At 40.9% G+C, this 25,076-nt stretch overlaps 1 long non-coding RNA gene across 1 annotated transcript in view; it reads right to left on the bottom strand.

Annotated features, from left to right (window-relative positions):
* Positions 1-25,076, bottom strand: part of LOC307106450 — an 87,336-nt gene that overhangs the window by 19,195 nt on the left and 43,065 nt on the right. The window contains exons 3-4 of the long non-coding RNA XR_013814129.1: positions 14,795-15,064; positions 13,829-13,916 (exon numbers count right to left, since the gene is read on the bottom strand). This is a non-coding gene — a long non-coding RNA (uncharacterized lncRNA). The remainder of the gene's footprint in view (positions 1-13,828; positions 13,917-14,794; positions 15,065-25,076) is intronic.

A 25,076-nucleotide genomic window follows, 5' to 3' on the forward strand; every position in this document is an offset into this window, starting at 1 on the left:
GAAGGGCTAGGTTTGGGTTACTCAAAGGAGGGTTAAGAGGCATTGGCTTACTTTAATGAATTAATTTGCAGTCCTACTACAGAAATATCACTCCAGCACATGTAAGGGACACTTTTTAGTCATCGCTAATTATTCCTTTTAAATACCGGGGGTATTGACATGACAGCATCCACTTACAGGTAATATGTGGCTTATGACCAGTTTCAGTATTACTGAATTCTGTTGTGGTAAATTTTTATCTCATTGTCCAATGAACTCCCTTAAGTGTTAGTCTCAGCTCCAAGCTTTTCCTCAAGAATATATGTATAGTATTGCTTAGTGGTTTCAGAACATATAGCATGGAGCCAAATTTGCCATCATCAGCTGTGCTATATTAGGTAAGTGGCTTAACTTCTCTGTGCCTCAATATCCTTATAAAAAATGGGGATAATAATAGTACTTTCCCCCTAGGATTGCTATGAGGATCAAATGAGTCAATAATACTCGTAAATTGCTTAGATTGCTGACTGGCACAAAATAATCCTTCAGTAAAAGTATTTTAACTTTGTTGCTTAACATTTTCTTATTAACTCTGAGCAACTCCTTTTTTGTTATTCTTTGATATAGAGAAAATACTAATTTCCCCCCCTAACAAACTCTATTCTTGACAGCTAGTCTTTGAGTGTTATTCAAAGTCTTTCAAAATAGAGAAATATCTGTACAGCTACAGTAAAATCTCATCATGAAAGTCTTTCATTACCAATTCACAACATGGTTCTTGTCAGTACGTCTGGGAGAGCCCCAAACTTGCTCCCTTTTCTCTGCTGGAGACTCCAATCCCACACGCTGCTCCTCAGCAGACACTTTACCACGCACTAGAACACCGTAGACCAATCATTTAGCAAGGGCAAACAATAATTCCTTCACAGGGGGGCTGCTAGGGGATCTGTGGTGTTTTGATGATCTGCAGCCATGGAAACAACAAATGAAGTGTTTGGGGCATTGGAATGCTTTTAACTCATGCTTCCTGTGGCAGAGACTGCTAATTGCTTCTCAGTAGCCCCTTTCTCCTCCTTTTTAAGAGAATTTTAGCTGAGAACATTGCTGACCCACTAAAACATTTCGCTTGCAGCCTAATGTTGCCATGTCAAAGTTTCGGCCAAAGAGATGTAAGCAGGAATGTGGTGAGCCTTCCAGGAATTCTTAAAGGGAGAGTACCAATCCTTCCTTCAACCTTCTCTATCATGATGCCTTGAACATGGATACAATGGCTGGAGCTCTAGCCGCTATTTTAGACTATGAGATTTAAGACAGCAATTCTCAGGGTCTCCCCCCACTCCCCCGCTCTGTTTAGGAGGTCAGTTCCCTTTTCCAATCACATAACTATGTGAAGCCTAAATTTTCTTCAGAGACTTCAACCAAAGCAGCACACTGAGGCAGACTGCAGGCAGCATTTAATTCCAGTTGTCTTCTATGAAGCCAGATAAGGATTGAAAAGTACTTAAAACAATGTTACTCTTCAGACTAATTTTTTTTTAGAAAATACAATTAATTTTTAAAATTATGTGTTATTAATGTTAACATGCAATGGGGTTGTTGTTATTTTAAAACAAATTAAATAAATGCAAAAAAATTTAGTTTTAATTACTGAAATGGTAACCAACATAAAGACAATTCTTTGGGGACCTTAATAAATTTTAATTTGAGTTCATGTCAACTTCCTTTTACATGAGCAAAAATTAAGCTTCTGTTGTGGGTGAGCCACTGTCATCGGAGGTATTTCTGCTATATAATGCCAAACTAATTTTTAACAGATGCATTCATGGCTTCTGTTATTTCATTGCAGACTGTGGCTAAGAACAAGTCAAAGCAATTAAAAGCTAAAGATGTTCCCTGAAACTCCCAAGACAGTGTATGAAGCGTGCAATCCTGGCCCTTATTATACCTGGAATGGCACAAACGTCTCCTTGCAGAGTTTGCAGAAGCTCTGCATCCAGTTAGTCCTGACTCCACACCTCATTTCAAGGGAGCAGAACTGGCCCCAGTGGCCTGGTGCTGGGGTAGCAGGACAGGGGCAGGGAGATGCTGTGTGTCTGAGGACCAGGTTTGGTCACACGGCTGCCCCAGTGCCCTTGGCAGAGAGCCTGGTGGGGTGGAGTAGAGGCCATGCCCCTGGGAAAGCTGCCCTCAGTCTCCGAGGCACCTCCTCTGTGTTTCCTGCATTCACAAAGGACACGCAGGAAACCAGCAGCTGGTCACTGCCAGGAAGTCAAAGACACAGATTCTAGGGCCGTGGGAAAGGAGGAGCACATGCTACGGAGAACTGGGGGGGGGGGGGGGGGGGGAAGAACAGCAAACCCTTCCTGCGATGTGAAACCCACTTTCTGCAGCAAAAGGAAGAGACGCTGGTCTTCCATATCCTGTGCATACCGTTCCCCCTGGTAACACAAGACACAGCAAACGGGCTGCACTTCGCACAATTCGCAGGGCTGCCACCCATCATTTCTAAAATTCAATTTGCTGCTAGAATTTAACCTGGCTTTTATTGAACCTTCGGTAGAGGTGAAGTACATTTTTCCCCATATATTTGCAAGCCTGTTTTAAGCAATAAGTATTAAATCACAACTCTCCTGAGAACAATATGGCAAATTTGCTTTCTTTGAAGGCCTGCCTTTGAAACACTTAAAATTGCTGCAGTTTTCTTCAGTCTAGAGTTTCTTCTCTTTCTTTAAGTTGGCTGTGAATCCCTTGTCCACCACTGTGCCTCCAGCTCCCATAATACTGTGCTGGGACAGTTCTAGAAATACCCTCCTGTGTTTTGATTTGCCATCAGCCCAAGGAGTCATCCTGCTTCTGCAAGAGACATTGGTGAGGTCCCCAGAAAGTCTGATGGCCATAGCAAACTGTTTGGAAGAGATTGTTTACATTGTACATCAGCAGGAATTAAATATTCAAGCGTAATAAGTTTCCTTGATTGAGAGATTTTGTTTTCAGATGATGTAGTAACTTAAAAAAAATGTTCCAGGGAGAATGTACTTTAAAAAATATATTAAATGATCGATTTCCTCTAGAGCTCCTCCATCAAGAAGCTGCTTTCTTCCAACTGTAACGCAGCTGTCCCCCAAGGTCTGGGAAAGGCACCAAGGCAGTGTCTGTGAACCCAGCCGAGAGACCTGTTCTTGTCGGTGGGATGCACCCAGTAGGGTGTGCAGAGCCCCAGCCTGGGAGGTCCATTCCCTCACTCTTCTTCAGCTCCTGAGCTGACTCTCTCGGTGCTGTTTGCTCTGTTGGGTTGTAGAGGTTGCTAACCATGCATCCCCCCAGTAGGTCCTTGGAGTGTCTAGATTTAGAGATGGTAGATAACAGCAAAAAGGTGTGTGTGTGTGTGTGTGTGTGTGTGTGTGTGTGTGTCCATGTTGTGCCGTGTTGTGTAATGGATGGAGAAGCAGGACTCCTGAGTTAAGTAAGGGTAAGTCATGCCTCAGTCATGCCCTTTGGAAAGAACTTTAAAATAAGTGCCAGCGGGCTCTCAGAATTGTTAAATGAGGGACTGAAAAGGTCACGGTAAGAATGTTTGCAATCTGAAAGAAAACTCAGAAGTTCCCTCTTATTCATCAGGAAGTGGAGGCCTAGAGAAGTGCAATGACTTGCCCAGTGCCACACCACTGATTAGTGTACCCGAGCCAGCAATTCTCACAACTCTTAGCTAGTGCTTGTTCTCTGTGTCACAGCACCAAAGTTAGCCAGTAAGTAATAAAACAACACTCAGAAGGCATTTTGAATACAATTATTGTGTCCTTATAGCATTTATCATCATTTATTAAAATTATCTGTTGCTCTATTTCCTCCACTAGTGTGTGAGCTTCTTGAATAGGAACTGTGTTTTCTTTCCCTGTGCTTGGACCATGGTTGTCCTGCAGGACCTGGGTTTTTGTGGAGATGGACCCAAAGCTGGAAACCCCACAAGAAGCAGAGGGGTCGGGGGAGAAATACTCTGGCTCCTCATTGGCTAATGCACTCTGATCAGTAAAGAGAAGGGAGGAGGAGATGACCTCTGGAGATGTGCCCACTCCAAAGGCCCCTAGCATCAAGCAGGTCCTTTAAGACCACCACTTCCCTTTGAGCTAACTCAGTATTCACCAAGCAGCCCTCCAACCTCAAACCTAATTCTGTTTGTAATGTTGTTATTTCAACCCAAAGGTGAAGAACATTTTATTTTAAAAAATAGTTGGTCCATTGATCCACAAGAGGAGTAGGGGAAAAAAAATCAATCAAAACAACTAAATTTTGTTAGTTCAGGGGGCTTCGCTTGCTTTTTTGTAAATCAGAATGAGAGCCCTAAAGTTTTTTGACAGCTACAACAAATAAAGCATATATTTGAGCAGGAGCATGGACGATGTGGGTGTCAGTTAGAGGGCGGGCCAGCATGGTCTCTCCCAGCATGGGTTCTGGAGACACTTGATTATTTTTACAAGTTCCACAGGAGGGTCCTCTTTTATATCTCGATGTTTCTCTCCCCTTTCTCTTAGGAAAAGACAGAAATAAATTCAGCTCAGAGAAAGAATGTTAACTATCTCAGCCCAGGATTAGGGAAAAGAGAGAGAAATGAAGGAGAGAGATCTGAAGCCCCTCCTTGCTGATAACCTACCTCCTGCTGTCTCCGACAGCCCAGGCCTCATCCTTGAAGCCAACAAAGAACTCCCCTCACTGCTCAATGCTCACATAGACACACAGTTAAGTTTGTTCATCTCAATGGCAGCAGCAAAAGCTGGCAGATATCGACATCTAGAAAAAATTCAGTAAGCCAGATACAATTGAGATGAAACCAGAGCAGCTTTGGGGGCAAAGGTGCCCCTGCTCCCCAAATCTGGGTAGCAAATGCACTGTTTCAATGTGTAGTTAGATGCTATCCAAGAATTATTAGCAGTGTTCTTAGGTATGATAGTGGTAATAAGATTAGAAGGTGATTAAACATCGTTTTAGGAGATGCATGCAGAATTAGATAGGGCTAAAGTGTTAATGATGCTTGCAATTTATTTTCAAATGATTCAGCAAAAAATATTATAGATGAGTATATGTGTATACACATATAAACACAGATAATTAAATGATACAAGTATGGAAAATGTTAATAGTTATTAAATCTATGTGACGAGTGAGTATAAGGATATCCTGTTTTTTCAAAAAATGTATGTTTGAAATTTTTCATAATAAAACTCAGGGAAAAATAACAGCTGTCCATTGGGAAATCATCATTTTTATTATCAACTATTAACATGAAATTATCCTATCTAATAAAGAGGGAATATGCTAATTGACCCTCACACCATCGAAAAGATGACAACACCCACAGCCAATAAGAAGGGGATATGCTAATTGACTGCCATGCTCTCAAAGATGGTGGTGCCCACAGCCACAAGATGGTGGCGCCCAGTCGCCTCATTCCCACTGGGGTGGCAGGCACATGGCAAGGCCAGGCCTGCCCCCAGGCAGGCCCGGCCGCTCTGCACATCTGCTTCTGGAGTCCCCGAGCCCCCTCAGCCTCCTAGCCACCCAGAGCCATCCTGAGGTGCAGGCAAGCCTTAGATGGCGGCTTCCCAGCTGCCCAGGGCCGCCTGAAGCTCAGGTAATCAGGGCTGGCCAAGGCTTGCGCTGCCGACAGTGGCAGCAGCAGAGGTGTGATGGGGCATGCCGTTCCCCTGATCACCGGGTCACCTCCCGTCTCTGAGGGCTCCTGGACTGTGAGAGGGGGCAGGCTGGGCTGAGGAACCCCCCACTCCAGTGCATGAATTTTCATGCACCAGGCCTCTAGTTTTATTATAAATATCTATATCTCTTAAGTTTGGCAAATTTAAATCAATTAACTAGACTCTACTTGAGATAAAAAAATTGAGTCTCTAAACCTTGAGTAATCAAACCATTTACCAGAGCTCACCATGATGAAGCAAATATTAACTTCCTCCAAAATGCTGGGACATTCCAACTACTCTAACAAATGTCTGTTACACTGACTTTAATGCAGGGCAGTATTCCCAGTGGTGCACTCATTCATACAGCCTTTTAGCACCAATTCTGGGCTCTAGGATTGGGGAATAGGCACAGTCTACTCTCTAGGAGCTTCCAGACCACAGAGGAGATGAACAAATGTGGGCTGAGAAGTATGACCGGTGCAATGATTCAAGGGCACCAGCACAAGAGGGGAAACAAAGCAGTGGTCACTTCATTGGAGGTCGGTGAAGGACAGCAGGACAAGATTCACAGGGGAGCATATCAGTCCCAGAGGTAATGAAGGGAGGGTTCACAAAAGTGTGGCAGGAAAAGGGAAAACCAACAATAGGTGCTGATGCTACCAACTGTGGGGACCTGTTACCCAACCGAAGAGGGACATGAGGAAGAGGCACTGCCAGTACCCAGAGAAAGTAGTGTGGCTTTTGGTTGGAGTGAATAACATTACAACCACTCAAAATAAACGTCCATGTCTCCAGCCAGCTATCTGCTGGTATCAGTGCTGAGCAGGAGAGGCTGTTCTCTGCTTTGGCTCATGCTATTCCCACTGCTCAGCATGTCCTTTGCTTCCCTGTACTGGACGCCTCTCTTCCCGATTTCTCCTACTCCTGGTCAGGCCCTCTCCAGCATTAGACATTTTGCTGGATAATACTGTTGGCCCTGACCTTCTCTACCCCGCTCTCTACCTCTGGAGCCTGAACTTTTAAGGCATTGAATCAACCAACCTTTCTGGTCCCCTGGCATCCAGCTGGGCTCAGCCAGTGGGCAGTGGGAGATGAGAGGTGGGAGGGAAAATGGGTCAGGGTCTTGCTTCCTTCCTCTCCCTCCCTGCTGGGCCTCTGCTGCCCGCCTGCAGCCTTCAACCAAAAGCAACAACTACTTTCTGCAATTCTCAGTCTGTTACAATATAAAATATTTAGAAGATTGTTTTTAGTCTTGAATAATTATGTTGTCTCTTTTTCACAGTAATGAGAAGGCTTTAAAACAGGGTTATTTTTCACAAATATGAATTACATATTTTGTTCATAAGCATGAGTTATAGTGTCTGGATTTCAATGTCTTAATAAATTTCTTTGAATTTATAGAAAAGACTGTACTCTGCTGACCTTTTCAATATTCTGCTTTCTCATTGGCTAGTTATCCTAAATTTTTCTTCCGTATTAGTAGGAATTGTTACAGGAAGAGGAGGAGTGGAAATGCCAGCCAGTCAGAAACAGGAATATTAAAAAGGTCAATATTGTACAGTTTTCTGCTATAATTCATAAAAACATTAAGCATCCAATATTTCATCTCAAGATCAAGATTGTAATGAGAACAGAAAATGGCACGGCATTAATTCATCTTTGTCACAAACACTGTAATGAGAAAGGAAGTATACAAGCCACAAATATTTGGTTACCATTTAAAAAATATCTTCTAGCCTTTATCATGTAAAGAGAGTAAATTTATACTTCCTAAAGTTGAGTCTTCTCACTAAATACCTACTGTCTTTTAAATTAATAGGACTTCTTTGGGACTAAAGTGAAATTAGGTTTACTTTTCAAAGGAGATAATGATATCAATAGGTTGTAATAAATAAACATAAAAGACATTTGTTCTAAGAAAGCAAATGAGCAGAAATTTTATTTTGGTTAATATTTCACTTTCATTTGCATTAAGGTATTTGAATATAACTAATTATAATTTTCTCGCCATTTAAAATGGTTACTCCATTGTGTTGATAGTTTATATCGACATGCCTGAATCAGTGCATCCCAAATAGCTATTCTTTGAGCTCAAATAGATGCTGGTTGACTCTCACTTTGAAAGTTCTTTTTATTCTTAGGTTAACAACAGTATTTGAGGTCTCTTAATATCATGAAAAGGAGCACTGAAGGAGGTGAGAATGGTTGGATGAGAAAATGGAGATGGAAATGGCCTGAATGAAGGAAAAGGGCATCCAGTATGGTTCTCTGGGTCTGAAGAGAATGAATGTTGGTGAAGCTGTTTCTTTTAGAATATTATTTGGAAAGCTGCCTTAAATGAAATTAAAAAATACATAAGTTTACCAAACAACCATATAGAATATCTCCCAGCACCTTCATTTTGAAATGGGAGATGATGCTGAGAGATTATGAACTTCCACCTTTGATTTTTTTTCTATTTAGGAGATCTTCAGACATTAAAAAAAATCCCTATGAAATCTGCTACTCCAAGTTCTTTGATGTTCAACTATATCTTGGTGGAGTGAATGCAACTAGAATGTTGAGTGACTTGTTAACAAGAGTATAATCATTGCCGGCCTTTTTAGTAAGGCTTATTTGCGACTAACAAATATCATCTTGCAATGCTGATAAGTGCCTTTCACCCCCTGGATCCCGGAGTGCTTTATGAACTAGACATGCAGAAGTAGCTGAAATAGAGCTCTCTCTGGGGTGGAATCAGACAGCTGTTAGCCTTGTGGAATTGTTGCACAACAGCCTGAGTGGAAACCAGGGAAGGGTTCTCAATCTAATTGAAACTGCAAGAAGAATTTTAGTTGATGGATTAATTGCTGAGGCTGGCACTTATTCAAAAACCAGGGCTTATTCTTCTCTGGTAGCAAGTGGCACAGCCACTCTGTTCCATTTAATAGATCCTGTTGCTTCCATTTAAGAGATGAGGAAACTGAAGTTCACCGCACAGACTATGCCTGAGAGAACTGGATTGAGAGCTTGCCCTTTGGGTTTCTGGTTGCTATTTATCTTTTGAGTCACATGACAAACAGGAACATCAGCTGCAAAGTAATGACTAAATACCAATGTGAGAGAAAGAGTGCACCCATGGGGCGCACATTTTTGCAGAAATTGGGCTCCTCTGGGAAGATCGCCATATGATCCTGACTCAGCTTGACCCTACATAGTTTAAGAACTCAAGTTCCAAGAGCTGGAGGTGGTGTAAGTGCAAAACACTCTTATGCCTTTAAGAAACAGCAACTTGCGAGTCAATGAAACTTTACCCTGATTAGTTTGCAGTGGGTTCCTTTTGCCTAACACTTCTTTCATGCTGGAATGTCACATTAATTGGTTCTTAATTGAACAATGTGCTTCCAATTTTCAAAACCCAGCAGAGTATAAAATGGAAGAAGTCAGATGCTTGCTCTTTGAAATAAACAGTCTTGCGGGTAAAGATGCAGTTCATAAGGATTGAACTCTCACAGAGGTTGGGAGCTGCCACACAGCCAGCTCTCTACTCAGCACTGTAAGGTACGGCTCTTCAGGCTGTCAATCTTTACCTAAAAAGCAGTTTAATGCTACTTGTGTGAAGGAGAACATGATCTCCAGGGATAAGATAATGACTAAAACATCCTCAGCTACCTGATTTCTAGAAAACTGAGATCTCTAACTGTAGCTGTGTGTTGTATACGGTTAATTATCTATTTCCTCTATAAATAAATAACTTGTTTTTAATTTGTATATGTAAAGTAAGCCATCATCGGGTGGTAGCTAGTTAAGTCCTAGACATGAGAGTTTCTCATCTGCAATTAAGTTTGGACCAAAAGGCCTACTTCCCACCTGAAATTAAAAACCTGTTTGTTCATGTTCTCTCTTTGGAAATGTTCCATGTACAGGCAAGTTTATTTTTCTCTTCTGAAAATATATTATTTTTAAACAGGGGTTGTGTTCTGAATTCATATGGTGTGAAAAGTCAGAGATAAAAGGAATATTGGTTTCTTGCAATAAATAAAACTTTATAAAAAAATGTGTCAAATTTCTGAGGTGTTTTCCCCCAATACTGCTGTGCCTGAGAGAGAAAATCAAGCAGATTCCTTGGATCAGAATACTTAAAGATCTAGGTATTCATTTTCTTTCAGTCATATCTATACCCTGCTAGCTCATTTTACAAGAGAGAGAAGGGTTTTTCTAATTCCTTGCTCAAATATAGATCATCCGTCAAAATTGGGTTATTTCTGCCTCTTGCATCAGAAGTAGAAATTACATTCTTTCTTCCCCTTGCATCATAAACTATGGTCTCATGTTGCTCTTGGTTAACAATTGATAATGCAATTGGTAGAGACTTCGCTCCTTCTTTTAGAGATGCCCTGGTACCATGGTTATTTTTAAAGCAGGTAGAAAAGGTGGAAACAGTCCATGAGACAATACCATTTTAACCAGAGCACTCTGATTGCATTGTATGTTGTGATGATATTAATGTATATTGGATTAGGATGCAGTAAGATTGTGATTCAAAAAATAAAATCCTGAGTATCACCAATAAATCAAATACAGCTATTGCTTATCATTAATAAAGAATCATTGTTGCCTCTTTTAAAACTATTCTGGAATAGAGGTCAAAGAAGGGTGTGTCTACGAAACACATAGTGATCTCAACTGAGCTTACTCTGAGCATCTCCAGCTGTGAAAGGCTTCTGACTCTCAATCCTTGTGTCAACTTACTATGCTGACAACTGATCACACATCCTCAAACTAATGACTCTCATTCGCTCTACACCCATACCCTTCTGTTCTATCAAGACCTCCTTAAACTTCGCTGGGACTGAATCTGCTATCTCTCGCATGGCAGCAAGGCTGCCACAAGAGATAAATGTTTCCCTGGGTACAAACTCAATAATATGTGCAACATTTGACAAAGAAGAATGCCTTTGGCAGCCCTGCTCAATCTCTCTAAGAAATTGACACTGTAGTATACAGGAGCAAAGCCCAGATAATGACAGCTACAAAAAGCTTTTGTAAGCAAAGTAATCAGGCCCATGTCAGCCACTCTCTCCTTTCATGATCTCTTGCCTGTACAGTTGGTGAAACCTGATCAATGAGATATTTTTCAACATCTAAAGCAAAGCATCAATCAGAGCAAGGTGATGCTCAAAAGCAATGACCTTAGCCGCAAAACCCAAAAAGGTAAGAAAATGACCCTGGTTTGAGGAGACAGATGCATTTGCATATTACAACTCTCAGAATCCTTTTGCCACCAATTGCTCATGGAGCAGACTCCAGTCACTATTTTATGCAAGCAGCTATGCTCAGTTAATTTCTGCAAGACTTAGGTACTCATGACATCTATATCTCTACGCTACTCTTGGGCATGGGAAAAGTTCAAAGAGTTTTCTTTGAGTGACTTCTCCACACCCCAATTGCTTCACCTGTAAAATAGAGGTAAATGGCTATAGGTAGAAATTATTGTCATTCAATCCAATGATCTCCTCAACCCATCCACTCATTTATAAATCTTTCACTTTCAATATACATATAATGACCAGGCTCTGTGTTGGCCATTGTGAGAGATTTCCACTGTGAAGGTCCCTAATGAACACAAGGAGTGTGCTGCTAAAGTGGGGATAAGTCACACATATGTCACTGCTATATAGGGTGACAAGCTCCATAAAATTAGTATAAAGTATGAAGGTGCTCCAAGGAGAGATACGATACTTGTGGCAGAAAATAAGAGGAATTAAGAGGAAGGGTTCTTTGGAAGGGGTAGCATTTGTGCTAGGCCAAGGGGGTATAGAATTTAAACCTGTAGAAGTGGGAAGTGAACAATGCAAATGAAAAATATTGTGACAGAGAGGCTTCCTGCTAAGATGCTTAAGATGTTTTAGCCGGAGGCAGAGTGGCCTGGGCATGCACAGGAAGGTTAAAACAATGGATTTCTTGCTTTAACATGTATACAGTGCTTATAAACACTCCATCTTAGAGAGACTGTGTTGTATGGAGTTAGAAAGATCCAAAAGTACAGTGCCTGAGTTCATGTTCCAACTCTGTCACTTACCAGCTATATGTTATTCCTTGATTCATGGGCTGCAGAATGGATGTTGTTTTGGCAGACATGAAAACAGCATTAATCTCCTTGTACATCTCCCTCAGAGCACTTGGGTGACCAGGTATACTGTCAATTAGCAGTAATATTTTGAAAGAAACCTTCTATTTTTCTGAGCAGCAGGTCTCAATAGTGGGCGTAAAATATTCAGTAAACCATGTTGTAAACAGATGTGCTGTCATCCAGGTCTTGTTGTTCCATTCATAGAGCACAGGCAGAGTAGAGGTAACAATTCTTAAGGGCCCAAGAATTTTTGAAATAGTCAATGAGCTTTTGCTTCAACTTAAACTCACCAGCTGCATTAGCCCCTCATAAGAGAGTCGGCCTATCCTTTGAAGCCAGGCATTGAGTTGTCCTCTTTAGCTATGGAAGTTCTACCAGTACATGGCATTTTCTTCCAATGAAAGGCTGTTTTATTTACATTGAAAAACTGTTGTTTGGCATAGCCACCTTCATTAATGATCTTAGCTAGATTTTCTGAACACCTTGCTTCAGCTTCTACATCAGCACTTGCTGCTTCACCTTGGACTTTTATGCTATGGGGACAGTTTCTTTCATTAAACTTCATGAACCAACCTGTGCTGGGTTTGAACTTTTCTTCTGCAACTTCATCACCTCATTCAGCCCTCATAGAATTGAAGAGTTATGTCGTGCTCCAGATTAGGTTTTGGCTTAAGGGAATGTTGTGACTGGTTTAATCGTCTCTCCAGACCACTAAAGCTTTCTCCATATCAGCATTAAGGCTGGTTTGCTTTCTTATCATCTATGTGTTCACTGGAGTAGCACTCTTAATTTCCTTCAAGAACCTTTCCTTCACATTTACAACTTTCTATTTGGCATAAGAGGCCTAGCTTTTGGCCTCTCTAGGCTTTCAACATGACTTACTAAGGTTAATTATTTCTAGTTTTTGAATTAAAATGAGAGATGCCCAACTCTTTCTTTCATTGGAATATTTAGAGCTCATTGTAGGGTTATTAACCCTTTGCACTTGCTTGCTTTTTTCTCGATTCCTTTATTCCAATGCTAACCGTGTCGAGTCACACTCGACATCTGAGTGCAAAAGGTTAATTGTGATATTATTAATCTCAATAATCAATATTGTGATGTCTCAGGAAATAGGGAGGCCCAAGGAGAGGGAGATGGGGGAATGACTGGTCAATGAAACAGTCAGAACACGCACAGAATGTATGGATTAAGTTTCCTGTCTAATCAAGCCCAGTTCATGGCACCCCAAAACAATTACAATAGTAACTGGACAGATGTAATCACTGATCACAGATCACCATAACAAAAACAGTAATAATGAAAAAGTTTGAAATATTGCTATAATTACCCAAATGTGACACTGAGACACAAGTGAGCAAATTTGGTTGGCAAAAAAGGTGCCAATAGACTTACTCAAAGCAGGGTTGCTACATACCTTCAATTTTAAAGAACACACAGGGCCATAAAATGAGGTATGCCTGTACATACCTGCTGCATACAGTGTTTAAAGCACTCAGCTTTAAGTACACACACACACACACACAACACACACACACACACACACTGTTACTTATTTCTAACCACAGCTCAAGGCTACCACAACTGTCAAAAATGCTAAAGAAAAAATTATCACCCTTTCTTATAGTAAATTATTATTCAACCTGTAAATATCATTCATTTCATTGATTATGCTGTGATTATACTTTTTCTCTTTAAAGGGCCATTAAATCAGGTATAAAAGACCCATTAATTTTCTACTATAAATAGTCTCATAGACACTAAATACTTTATTGTTTGTATTAGTCACTGTAGTTTACACAGATGAAATTTTCTGTGAAGCTCTGGCTTTATGTCTTCCGTTGGCCACTTTTGTTGGCCACTCTCATCTTGCCCCAGTCCTGGGAACAATAACTCAGTTTCTAAATACATTTAATGTGTTGTAAATAGAATAGGTCTCCACAGCGCCACCTTGATGGACTCACCAACCTTGTTTCAATGTCATAAATATAAAGGCATCTTACAAAAGCTGCCTCATACAGTCAGACATGTTTGCTCTGAGACTTACCAGGCAGATCAGCAAAGAACTTCATCTTGCTTATTCTTTCTCCACCATCACTCACATCTTTGTTCCTGGAGACACACCATTATTGGATCTTAATAACAAAGAGAGTTATAAAAACAGCATTTATGTAACACTTGCTAACATGTGAAGCACATTTATGAACATTATTTTATTTGATCTTCATAATTATACTTTGAACTTAGAGTGTCAGCTCTTATAAAATGATCCCAATTTTGGGACAAGAGAACACGGTACTACCTATTCAATCATATAAAAATCCCTTCCAAGGTCTCAGATCACCTAAGACAAGCAAGACCTTTGGGGATGTTTTCATGGTAATTAGGACCTTAACTGGAGTTCCCCCAAAAAGCAGAACCTGCGACTCAGATTTGAGTTTAAATGGTTTGGGTGATGATCCTAGGCAGTACAAGTGAGAGGGTGGGGAAATAAGACAGGAAGTCAGTAAAGGGTGCTTAATGGAGATGGTTACCACTGTGGACACATGGGGCTCAATCCTGTGGGGAACTCTGTAAATAGTGTGGAGTGATCCTCCCAGAAGATGGAGAAACTGGAGTATTAATGCTCCAACTCCCATTTATTATTGCTGAAAGGCTGTTCATTGGAAGGCACATGGGATTAATTCTCTGCACTCTGTCCAGGCTGAAAGAATCAGGTGTTTGCTGGAGGACATCAAGAGAAACCAATGGAAGCCTGAGTGCTCAGGGAAGCGCTCCTGTGTTCATCACCAATGTCAGCTGTCCTGCTATAGTGCCAAACCTACTCAATGAGAACGTAGAGATGGACCTTAGTTCTCTTTTCTGTGCAACTGTGTCCCCAACATCCCTATGATTTGTATCTTTTAATTGTAATAGACCCTCTTCTCTGATCTCTGAGGCTTAGTATACTTTGGGACCCCCTTCCCCCCCGCCTTCCCCCCTTCTCCCACCACTGCCACACACACACACTTACTGGTGGGATGCGTCCTTCCTTCTTCAAAGTTCCTTCTCAGATCATAGATTTACTTCAAGGCAAGTCTGACTGATAAATCTTCTCTCTTCTTAGGAGGCAAAGCAAATTAACATCCTAATCAGCGGTGGTCCTCAAAGGTGGCTCTAGGCCTGTATATTGGTTTGACCCACCTGGTGGATGGCTTTAAACTTTTTAATTAACTACCACATTTAAAAAAAATAAAATTTGAATTTTCTTCTTATCCTGAAGCATCGGATGATCTGGCAACCCCTGTGAAGGCAAAACAAAGATCTGCTGGAGGTGGGTGGAGGCTGCCGGTCTAGACCGAGCATGCATTCTCCAGTTAGCAAAACTCCTGCCTCTCCTACACTCAGTCATCTTCACTCATTCCAGCCACCTGCCTGCTTCTCCAGGCTTCTGAATTAATGACACTTATAGCCCATTAGAGAAAAAAGAGATGGTACGTAGAGGTTGTGGCTTTCATTTGTTATCCCCTCTCACTGTCCTTGAAATCACACCATTTAGTGTGTAATTATTCTTAACACTTATCTAACCTCCTAGCTCTATGAGAAAGTAAGGTGGGTTTTTTTTTGGAGGGAAGAGGTGGTTGAGATATTTGTATGAGGAATAATAAAGACCACTGTATAAATCTACATTTAATTTTCATTAGAATTGTCCTAGGTCATGCTTGAACTTTAAATTCTATAAAGTAGAAGCAAATCTGTGTTTGAAATGGAAATTGCCAGGAGGAAGAAGGTGGAAGACACTTAGATAATTTCATGTGGACGTGTAAAGTCACATCTTTCCATTATCTCTAAGTTGGAAGCCACCTGTTCCTCATGACTGTCTGACGGTTGGAACAAGAAACTGAGTTTAATTAAGTTACACGTGTGGGAGGAACATGCTTTGCAGCAGCAGCGGTTAGATTATTAATGGACTCCTATATTGAAGTGTTCACATTTTTGAAAGGCTAATTACAATATAATTTTAGTTTTAAAATATTGCTTTGCCAAGTGTGGGAGTTGTGTCATGTATTATTAAATGGTACCTTTTTTTTCAATCTTGGGGAAAATATTGGTTTGGTTATGGTAATTCTTAGTGTCTAGTTATTTCTCTTGCTTTTGTATGCAATGCATCTAACGGTTGAAATAGAAAAATGTGCTCCCTGGCTGTCAAATACCAATGCTCCATTGGAGTTTCTTTGGATTTTCCTGACTTCTCTTATGAAGAAAGTCAAACTGCATATAGATTGAGAAAACTAAATGTCATGTTTTTCTTTGCTACCTGAGATCCATGATATTATCAGCTGTACAATTTCCACATTTCCAGAGGGAAGATTGAAGTAGCTGTCTAATGAGCTAATTCTAAAAGCCACGCTACCAGTACCTGGTGATAGATGCACAAGTAGGACTCCGGTTGAGTGTAATAGCAATCACATGATTTGTAGATTCAAAGACCTAATTTAGAGTCCTTGTGTCGCAAGCTCTGTTTAATGCATATTCTAAACCTAAATAAACACACATACCTTCTCCCCACATATCCCCCCAGTGAAAATCAAGGTCACTCAATGCCATTTCAGGTTCACCAAATCAGCGAGAATGAACCTACAGAAAAGAACGTGAATAGTGAGTAATTAGGATTTTTATGTGCTGAGAAGAGCCTCAGGGAGAAGAGTTTCTTTTTTAAGCAGCACCTATTCAGATAAATCTTCCACTGGGCCAGGAAGCTGTGATCAGCAAGGGTTGGTAGCTGTGATCAGCAAGAGTTCTGAAAACTTCTACCACTTCTGCATATCCTGTTAGCAATATTAAGGGGGTCACTGGTGTTAAAGATGCCCACCAGCCCAGTGTCTCCATGAGCCTGTCCAGACAAGCCTTGCAGTAGCTGGCTGAGGACTTGCAATGATACAGGCTCAATTTCCTTCCATCAAATTTTGCTGTACTTTATTAAACAAAGAAACAAACAAACAAACAAAATACCCAGACAGACAAACAAACACACAACATTCTGCCTGAAGGAAGTGCTGGAATTAAAGAGAGAGGCCTCATATACCCTGAAAGATGACTAATCCCTTAGACGATTCGTCACTTTTTTTTGCCTGGAGTCATACTTTATACTGCACCATGGGTGAGAAAACTGACATGATGAATCCCTAGCAATGAGCTGGGATTCTGCCACCCAGTCGTTGGTAGGCAGTTGTACCAAGCCCTATTGTTGTGGGACTGGAAGGGTGGCCATGGAAACCAAAACAACACCAAGTGTCCTCTTGCCTGGGTATCTCAAGGCCAAGGGTGTTCCTGCATTTTTTTGAGCCTGTGGCAGAAGTCCAGATCTGCACTGTCTCTTCTCACCTCATCTCCAGTGTGTTCTGACTGGTAGAGAGCTGACTTCTTCCTAAACTATAAAGAGCTGGTGACATACCATTTGGTAGCAAATCTACCCGACCACCTTACGCGAACCAAAGCCTCCCTCAATAATAGCTTACATGTTTGCAGTTCTAACTTGTGGCTAGAGTTAGCACCTCACCCATGATTCACTTTTATATTTTATATTTAATCTTTATAGTAAATCTAATTTTCTGATCTATCCAGCTTCAGCTGTTTAACTGCTGAGAGATGAAGGGAAGAAAAATTCTATCACTTCTGCATATCCTGTTAGCAATATTAAGGGGGTCAAGAAGAACAGAAAATGCCAAGACTATGTGCTCATAAGAATGCCCCAAGACTGATAACGATATGACAATAGAAGAAAGAAAACAGCCCTTATTGGACACCAACTACGAATTAGACTCTCTGACCTGAATCAACTTGGGCTTAAAGCTGTTTCGAGTTGGCCATAATTAAAGATAATTCTGTAACTTGAAGAAGAAGAAAGCCAGATGGTCTAGAAAAAGATTGAACTCATAATCTTATATCCTAGAGGTAATTGTACCATAGCTAGAAATTCTGGGGGAATGAGCAAGGTTGAAGATATATATGGGCCAATGAAGTGAGTGATGGAGCAAGTGATGGTTCGGTATTAAGGTTTCCATGGGATTTATTAGCATTGTAGAGTTTTGGGGTACAGGAAGAAGAGGGAGAGGTGATAAGTTTTTGAATAGCTGCCTATTTCTCATTGTCCCAGGCAGAAAGTGTAAGCTGTCAGGACTGACTTGTTTGTGAGATATTGAGGCCTCAGTCTAAAATACAGTTTTCCAAAAGAAGAAACCCTGTTGCGTGAGGATCCTCAGATAACCTTCTTCAGTGCCTCTGGCTCTTAGGATATGTATACAAAAGACCCGGCATTCTGTAATAACCTCCCAGGCCCTTGAAGCCTTGCAGCCTATGGATCCACCATCACAGCAAATGAGTGATGGTGTTCTTTCTTATTTCTTCTTTCTGCTTAGGAATTGGAGAACAGTTTTTTTATGTAATTTCTTCTTCCCCTTTATTATTTCTAATTCCACTTCCATCCTACCTGCAGTCTACACAACTGATGGCAACTCAACCTAAGTTCGTAAGGAGCACAAATGATCTCTGAGCAAGGGCAGAGGCATAGGTTTCTGTTGTGCAAAGGCCTAGGTGCTTAGAGGAGGCTTTCTGTACCTGTTTGCATGTGGGAACAATGCTATGTTCAATTTGGGGCTAGTTTGTCAGTATAATCCTTGTCTTACGTGTCTAGTATGGAATCTCTTTCCCCTTGGGCTACATTCTGTCACCACCCGGAAAACTCTGAGTTGCTAGGTAATGTCCTCCAAACCACAGAAACCAAGAGGGAGCCATGGCTGGCCTCCACCTGGCACCTCTCTGAATTTGTAGTGAGCCAGAGGATCCAGGTCAAAAGATAAAAGCCTTCGCTCCAGGTGCAAAGGTGTGGATGTTTGGCTGGGAGAGAAAGAAATGAGGTCAAAGGAGATAAGAGATATATATCAGTTACACATCACGGTGCCCTCTGGAACACCTGCCTGCTCAGGAAGCGCTTCAGTATTCTCAAACTCCTCTCTCAGTGCTCCTGGGACTGCCTGGTCCCCTGAGGACAGTGCCGCCCCTATAGTCTTCTCAGGGAGATTCATGTGCCACTCCATTGGTCTTTCCTCTCTCCCCACTCCACCATTTCTCTTCCTCCTTTAAAAGCCCCACTCAGATGAAACTCATGACGTCCACTACCCCTCTTCAGCTGTTCAACCAGCACCACTCCTTTCCCCTGACTTTCTTTAAGGACTTGAGCATTCAATTCACTATCTTTCTCTCCAATTCCACCCATGCCATTATTTCATCCCAGGCCTCTTTCAACAGCTTAATCTATCTTTGTTTAGGCCTCCTTGTCTCCACCATTCACTTCTGTCAGCCTCAGTTATCTCTCCTTCCTCCTCCCCAACCCTGTTTCTCCCTCCAAGCCTTGTACATAGCACCATTACTAAGTCCAAAATGCCTAGGAGTCATCCTTGATTCATCTTTTCAGGCCATATGCAAATCCTATTAGTCTCACCTACATATGTACCCAAGCATGTCTACTTCTCTCCATCTTGTGCCACCCACCATATCAAGCTTCCATCCTCTCTCCCTTGGACTGCCTCAGTGACTCCAGGAACTCTGTCCCAGCTCTTGCCACCTCTGACCCATTTGCCTCAAGGAGCTAAAGTAATCTCTCAACAATGTAAATAGGATCATGTAGATCAGATCAGATCACTTTCCTGCTCAAATCTTTTCAATGACTTTTTTTTTATTCCCTTAAAAAAAAAATCCAAATTCCTTGTGATGGCCAAAGAGATCCCACAAGAGCAGGCCAGGGTCTCCATAACTGCCCCTGTTCCCCTAATTCCAGCCCCACGCAGAATGGCCTCCTTTCATTACCTCTATTCACTATTTCCTCTAACTCAAATGTTCTGGACATTAATGGCTTATTTGCATCCTTTAAATCACAGCCCCAATGCCACTTCCGCCAAGAGGTCCTCCTGACCACTGTCTCTCCCCACCCCTGAGCTCTCTTGTAAACCCTGTTTATTGCCTTCATGTGAAATGTCATACTTTATCATTAGCTCATGGATTTGTTTACTTTTTACTCCTGTCTCTCCCTCCAGGACATAAACTCAAGGAAGGCAGGACTGATTGTTCTTCTTTAATGTCTAGCCCCTGGCGGAGTGCCTGGAAGTTCCTGGAATCTCAATAATTCTTTGAAGATACTTTTTTCCCCTAAACTGTGAAATTACTAAAAGAATTTTGTCAAGTGTTCTGATTTTGCCAAAAATCTTATAAATGTTATAAATTTCCATCCTACTTAATTTTTTTTTTCTTTTTTAAGGTACCAAAGTATTTAAGTTTAGGACAAAAATACATTTGGTAGTTGTTCAAAATCTATGGATTTTGCTTTATTTAAAGGCTTTATTTTTGGAAAATCCTAAATTTGACTTTACTACAATTTCATAAAGAAATGTTAATTTTTTGCCCTGACTGGTTTGGCTCAGTGGATAGAGCGTCGGCCTGCGGACTGAAGGGTCCTGGGTTCGATTCCAGTCGCGGGGCGTGTGCCTTGGTTGCGGGCGCATCCCCAGTGGGGGGTGTGCAGGAGGCAGCTCATCGATGTTTCTCTCTCATCGATGTTTCTAACTCTCTATCCCTCTACCTTCCTCTCTGTGAAAAATCAATAAAATATATTTAAAAACAAACAAACAAAAAAGAAATGTTAATTTTTAAAGTTCTTGACTTTTTTTTTCTCATTTAATAAATTTTGCATGCTTTGATGAAAGAAAGCATTAAAATTCTGTTATGTCATAGACACATCCTTTCTCTGAAAGAGCTCAGAACTCTCATGGTAAAATCCGTTTGGGTGGGGTGGGTTGTATAGCTGACAGTGTCGAAAGCAAAACTGGTAGCAGTGACACACTGGAGGCTGCCTCAGATAGGCATCTATTGTGGTCATGCATCAGAGCTTTAATTTTATTTTTAAAAAGCTATTGCTCTTCCATGATTATTACTGGCCAAATCACCACTTCTAACACATTTTCCTTCACCCTTTGTTTACTATAAAATGTGGTGCATTCCCCCTAGAGTTTTCTTAATGCAAAGTCACGCATACATGTTAGAGTTCAAATAAATAAATCCTTGCCTATTCGCTGTTTGTACCACAAAGCTCCCGCTGACCAGCTGGCGCACATGTAGCCTCTAACGGTTCTGGGGCTTGATTTATTTCGCAGATTCTTAGTTCATACATATGATGCCACTGCTGTATATTATAGGGGCAGGACCATCTCTTCTATAAATCACGCAATCAGTTGGAAAGCCTGATTGCCCGTTAGTGCGTGTGTGCTCTGTGCACATTAATCTACACACAGCGCTGCAGTCAACAAAGTCCTGGCATCAGGCCAACGCCCCAGCACTGGGGCACTTCTGACTGCAAGTCAGGTCCCCCAAGTTGGACAAAAGTGGAAGATGGATGGCAGAGCAGCGCACACGGCCCTGGGAGGATGCAAAGGACAGCAGGATTTAGACTCAAGGAAGACTCAGTAGAATTATCTCCAAGTAGACAATGGACAATGACAACTGAGAGGCAGCAGCAAAGGCCAGATCTGTCTGGCATAGAGGAATCAGAGAGAGAGTGGAAGGGACATCATGAAAGGGGGATGGGGGGGGGGGGGTAAGAGGCAAAACAGCTCCAGGCCCACAGAGCATAAGGCTCTGGGAGTCAGAAACTAGTTGATTAAGGACATGTACTCTGTGCAAATCAGACTTAGATGTGTGAGTGTGTGAGTGTGTGTGTGTTTGTGTGTGTGTGTGTGTGTGTGTGTGTGTGTGTGTGTGAGAGAGAGAGAGAGAGAGAGAGAGAGAGAGAGAGAGAGAGAGAGAGTGTGTACATATGCACCCACCGGAAAAGAGGCCAGCATCCTTCCACATTTACCCCATTTATCAGTGATGTCACTATTTTTAAAGTCCTCCATAAATATTAGGATTACATTTTTAAATTTTATATGAAAATAACATGGCCTCTGCAAAAAAGAATCACACACACACACACACACACACACACACACACACACACACACAGAGTTGTCATCAAGTGTGTAGAGTACAACATCAACTATAAAGTCCATTTGTCACCCACTCCCCAACCCCATTCCTGATGATGCAGCCACCATAAAAAGCTTCCATCAAGCTCTCCCTTATCTTTTTTTGACTTTTCCCTCAAACTTCCCCTTTGTTCTCTTTCTCCAACAAATGGTCATATTTCAAACGCACAGCAGCATAAGCGAGGGGAGCAGGTTTCTAGCCTCCTTCCCTGCACTCACCCATCCCCCAGCCAGTACCAGACAATTCTTCCTAGAGCACCATTTCCTCAGGAAAGCCCCACTGCCTATCACATGGGGGCCAGAGCTCCGTGGTCCATCCTCAGCCCTCCTTATCTAACCGTATCCTCTACCCCACATTCGTCTTACTCATTCTTCCCTTGGGTCTCTACCCAGGCAGTTTCTCTGCCTGGTACCCAGTCACTGCCCATGCCAGCCCACCTTCCTCTCCGCCTTCTTTGCCCATCTCTTTCCTTCTTATCCCTCAATGCTCATCTCACACTCTACTTCCTCTCCTTTCCAAAATTGTGTAGTCACATGGTTTAGCATTTATTGTTTTCTAATAATTTCAGGCATGTTAATTCTCCCTCAGTAAAATGATATCTCTTGAGGTTAAGAAACTTGCCTTAATTCTGTTGGCTCCATAGAACCTGAGATCACAGTAGGCTGCTTGGGGAGACTCGGTATTCAATAAACACATAGAAAATGACCAGACAATAGACAAGTACATTTTTCACTTAAATACTTATCTCCACACTATTTTGTATATAGGGCTGGCTTCCCCTCTTTTATTTTTGTTTGTTTGTTTGTTTGTTTGTTTTGGTTTATGACCCTATAATTATTTCCTTTTATGTGTTCATTAAAATAAAGGTGGAATTACCTTCTGAGCAAGGTAGATACCTAACAGGCCTGGTAAATTAATGGAATCTTTTCTTTCAAGGATAAAATCTCTTTTGTGTGTGTCCTAGAAAACTGGAATGATATTCTTACTCTCAAATTCAGAGAGTTAAGTCCTACCTAAGGCTTGAGACCCCTTGGCTTTATCCTTAAACATTTAACCCACATGCCATTTTAACAAGTCATGAAATGCTTTCTTTTCTTTCCTTTTTTAGTGTAGGACAAAATTTTCAAGGAAAGGGTAAATCTACTGGTGTATGACATATGGAGGTCAAGATCTTACATAGATTTTCAGCATTAGGCAGAACAAATGGGCTGCGAGATTACCAAGAAAACAAATTCAGAGCAGTAACCTTTGAAAACTGAGAACTGCCAAATTGCTGGCAAGATGAAAACAGGGTCGCATTTGAGAAATTATGCAGTGTTGTGCTTCTTGGAGAAATGTACAGCACGGAGGAGTATCTGTGTTCTCCTCTGAAACTCTATTTTTAATGTTCATAATGACACCAATGGAAGCAAATCTGACTCCACGCAGAACATACAGTAATTGTGGTAGTGGTGGGGGGAGGGGAGCTAAATGGAAATAGAGGCTCTGGGGAACCAAGTTATTTTTGAAATATCAAACAGACACATTCAGCTTGGATGCTGAAGATCACTCCGCAGGGTGAGAAAAAGTCGAAAATTTACCCAGAAAAAGTCTGCAATCACAGCATACAGAAGCCTGGATTCTCAGCAGTGTGAAGGAAGGGGAGACTTGTGAGAAAATGTCTCTCTGCTTATCATAAAAACAGCAAAATTTCCAGCATATGCTGCTATTTTACTTTTTTATTTTGACAGGCCATTTGTGACTAGTTATGGGTGGGGTTGTTCTCACATGTATGTTTCAGCCAAGAATGATGAATGCTCAGACTATTTTTCCTGACCTTACATGCATTTACTTCTCATTTTGTTCTCCCTCTTATGCCTTCTCCTACTGTTTTCTATCAGATGGGGTTCCCAGGAAGCTCCGTATGGGATCACATCTGAGACGTAGAGTAATTATATTTAGATATAAAATTGACCCATTTCTGAAGTGTGTTTCCTTATATTCTTTATTTGTTTTTACATACACAAGAGAGCAAGCCAATGAGAATTTAAGTACCATAAGATCAATAAAGAAGCAAACACATACTAATAAAAATGCAACTTCTATATCCATACCTTTTCTAGATGTTAAACAAATTACAATTATAGGCTTTTTTGTTGTTGTTGTTGTTTTTTCCCATAGTTCAATCAGTGAATCAGATCATTGGGTCTATTTTATTTTCAGATTCATTTTTTCACTCACATGTTATAAAGCTTATACATTTCTTATTTTTAATATCGATTTGATGTTCTGTGTTTTTAACACAACACAGCTTGCTTAGCTGTTTCCCTTTTATAGTGCATCTGAATTATTATCAAATTTTTACTATTATATACACCAATGATGCAAACATCTGTGTAAGATATCACTTATTTATCTTTTCAATCATTTTAAGGCATTTTTCCAAAACTGGAATTCCTAAATGAAAAGCAAAAAAAACTATGGTTCATAAACTCCTATAAGCTGCTTTCAAATCATCTTACAGAACAAACACATCAGTCAATTTGCTGTGCCAACAGCCATCAGAAGTGGTTCTGCTGTCTCATACCCCTTCTAAAGTGGAGCTTGCTCACATTACTCATTTTGCTACCTTGAGAAATTTATTGGATGACTTTTCATTTGTATTTCTCTAATTTCAAAAAAAGGCTGCAATTTTTACTGTAGTTATAATAGGGTTTATTTCTTCATATATTCTCTATCTCTTTTAAACATTTATTAACTATGAGTTGTTGATTTTTGCTTAATCCCTTCACCCTTCTTATCCAGCCTCCCCAGTACCCCTCCCCTCTGACAGCTGTCAGTCTGTTCTCTGTATCTATGAGTCTGTCTCTATTTTGTTTGTTAGTTTATTTTGTTCAGTAGATTCCACATATAAAATTATATGGTGTTTGTCTTTCTCTGACTAGCTTATTTCACTTAGCATAATATTCTCCAGGTTCATCCAGGCCGTTGCAAAAGTTCCTTTTTTTTATGGCCAACTAGTATTCCCCTGTGTAAATATACCACAGATTTTTTATCCACTCGTCTACTGATGGGCACTTGAAGGATAAGTGGTGATAGAAGGAAACTTGACTTTGGATGGTGAACACACAATACAATACACACATCATGTATTATAGAATTGTACACCTGAAATCTACATAATTTTATTAACCAATGGGTTATCCCAATAAACTCAATAAAAATTAAAAAAACATTTATTAACTTATGTGTTTATATGA

Source organism: Cnephaeus nilssonii (assembly GCF_951640355.1).
Source record: "Cnephaeus nilssonii genome assembly, chromosome: 10".
In the NCBI taxonomy this organism is placed as follows: Eukaryota; Metazoa; Chordata; class Mammalia; order Chiroptera; family Vespertilionidae; genus Cnephaeus; species Cnephaeus nilssonii.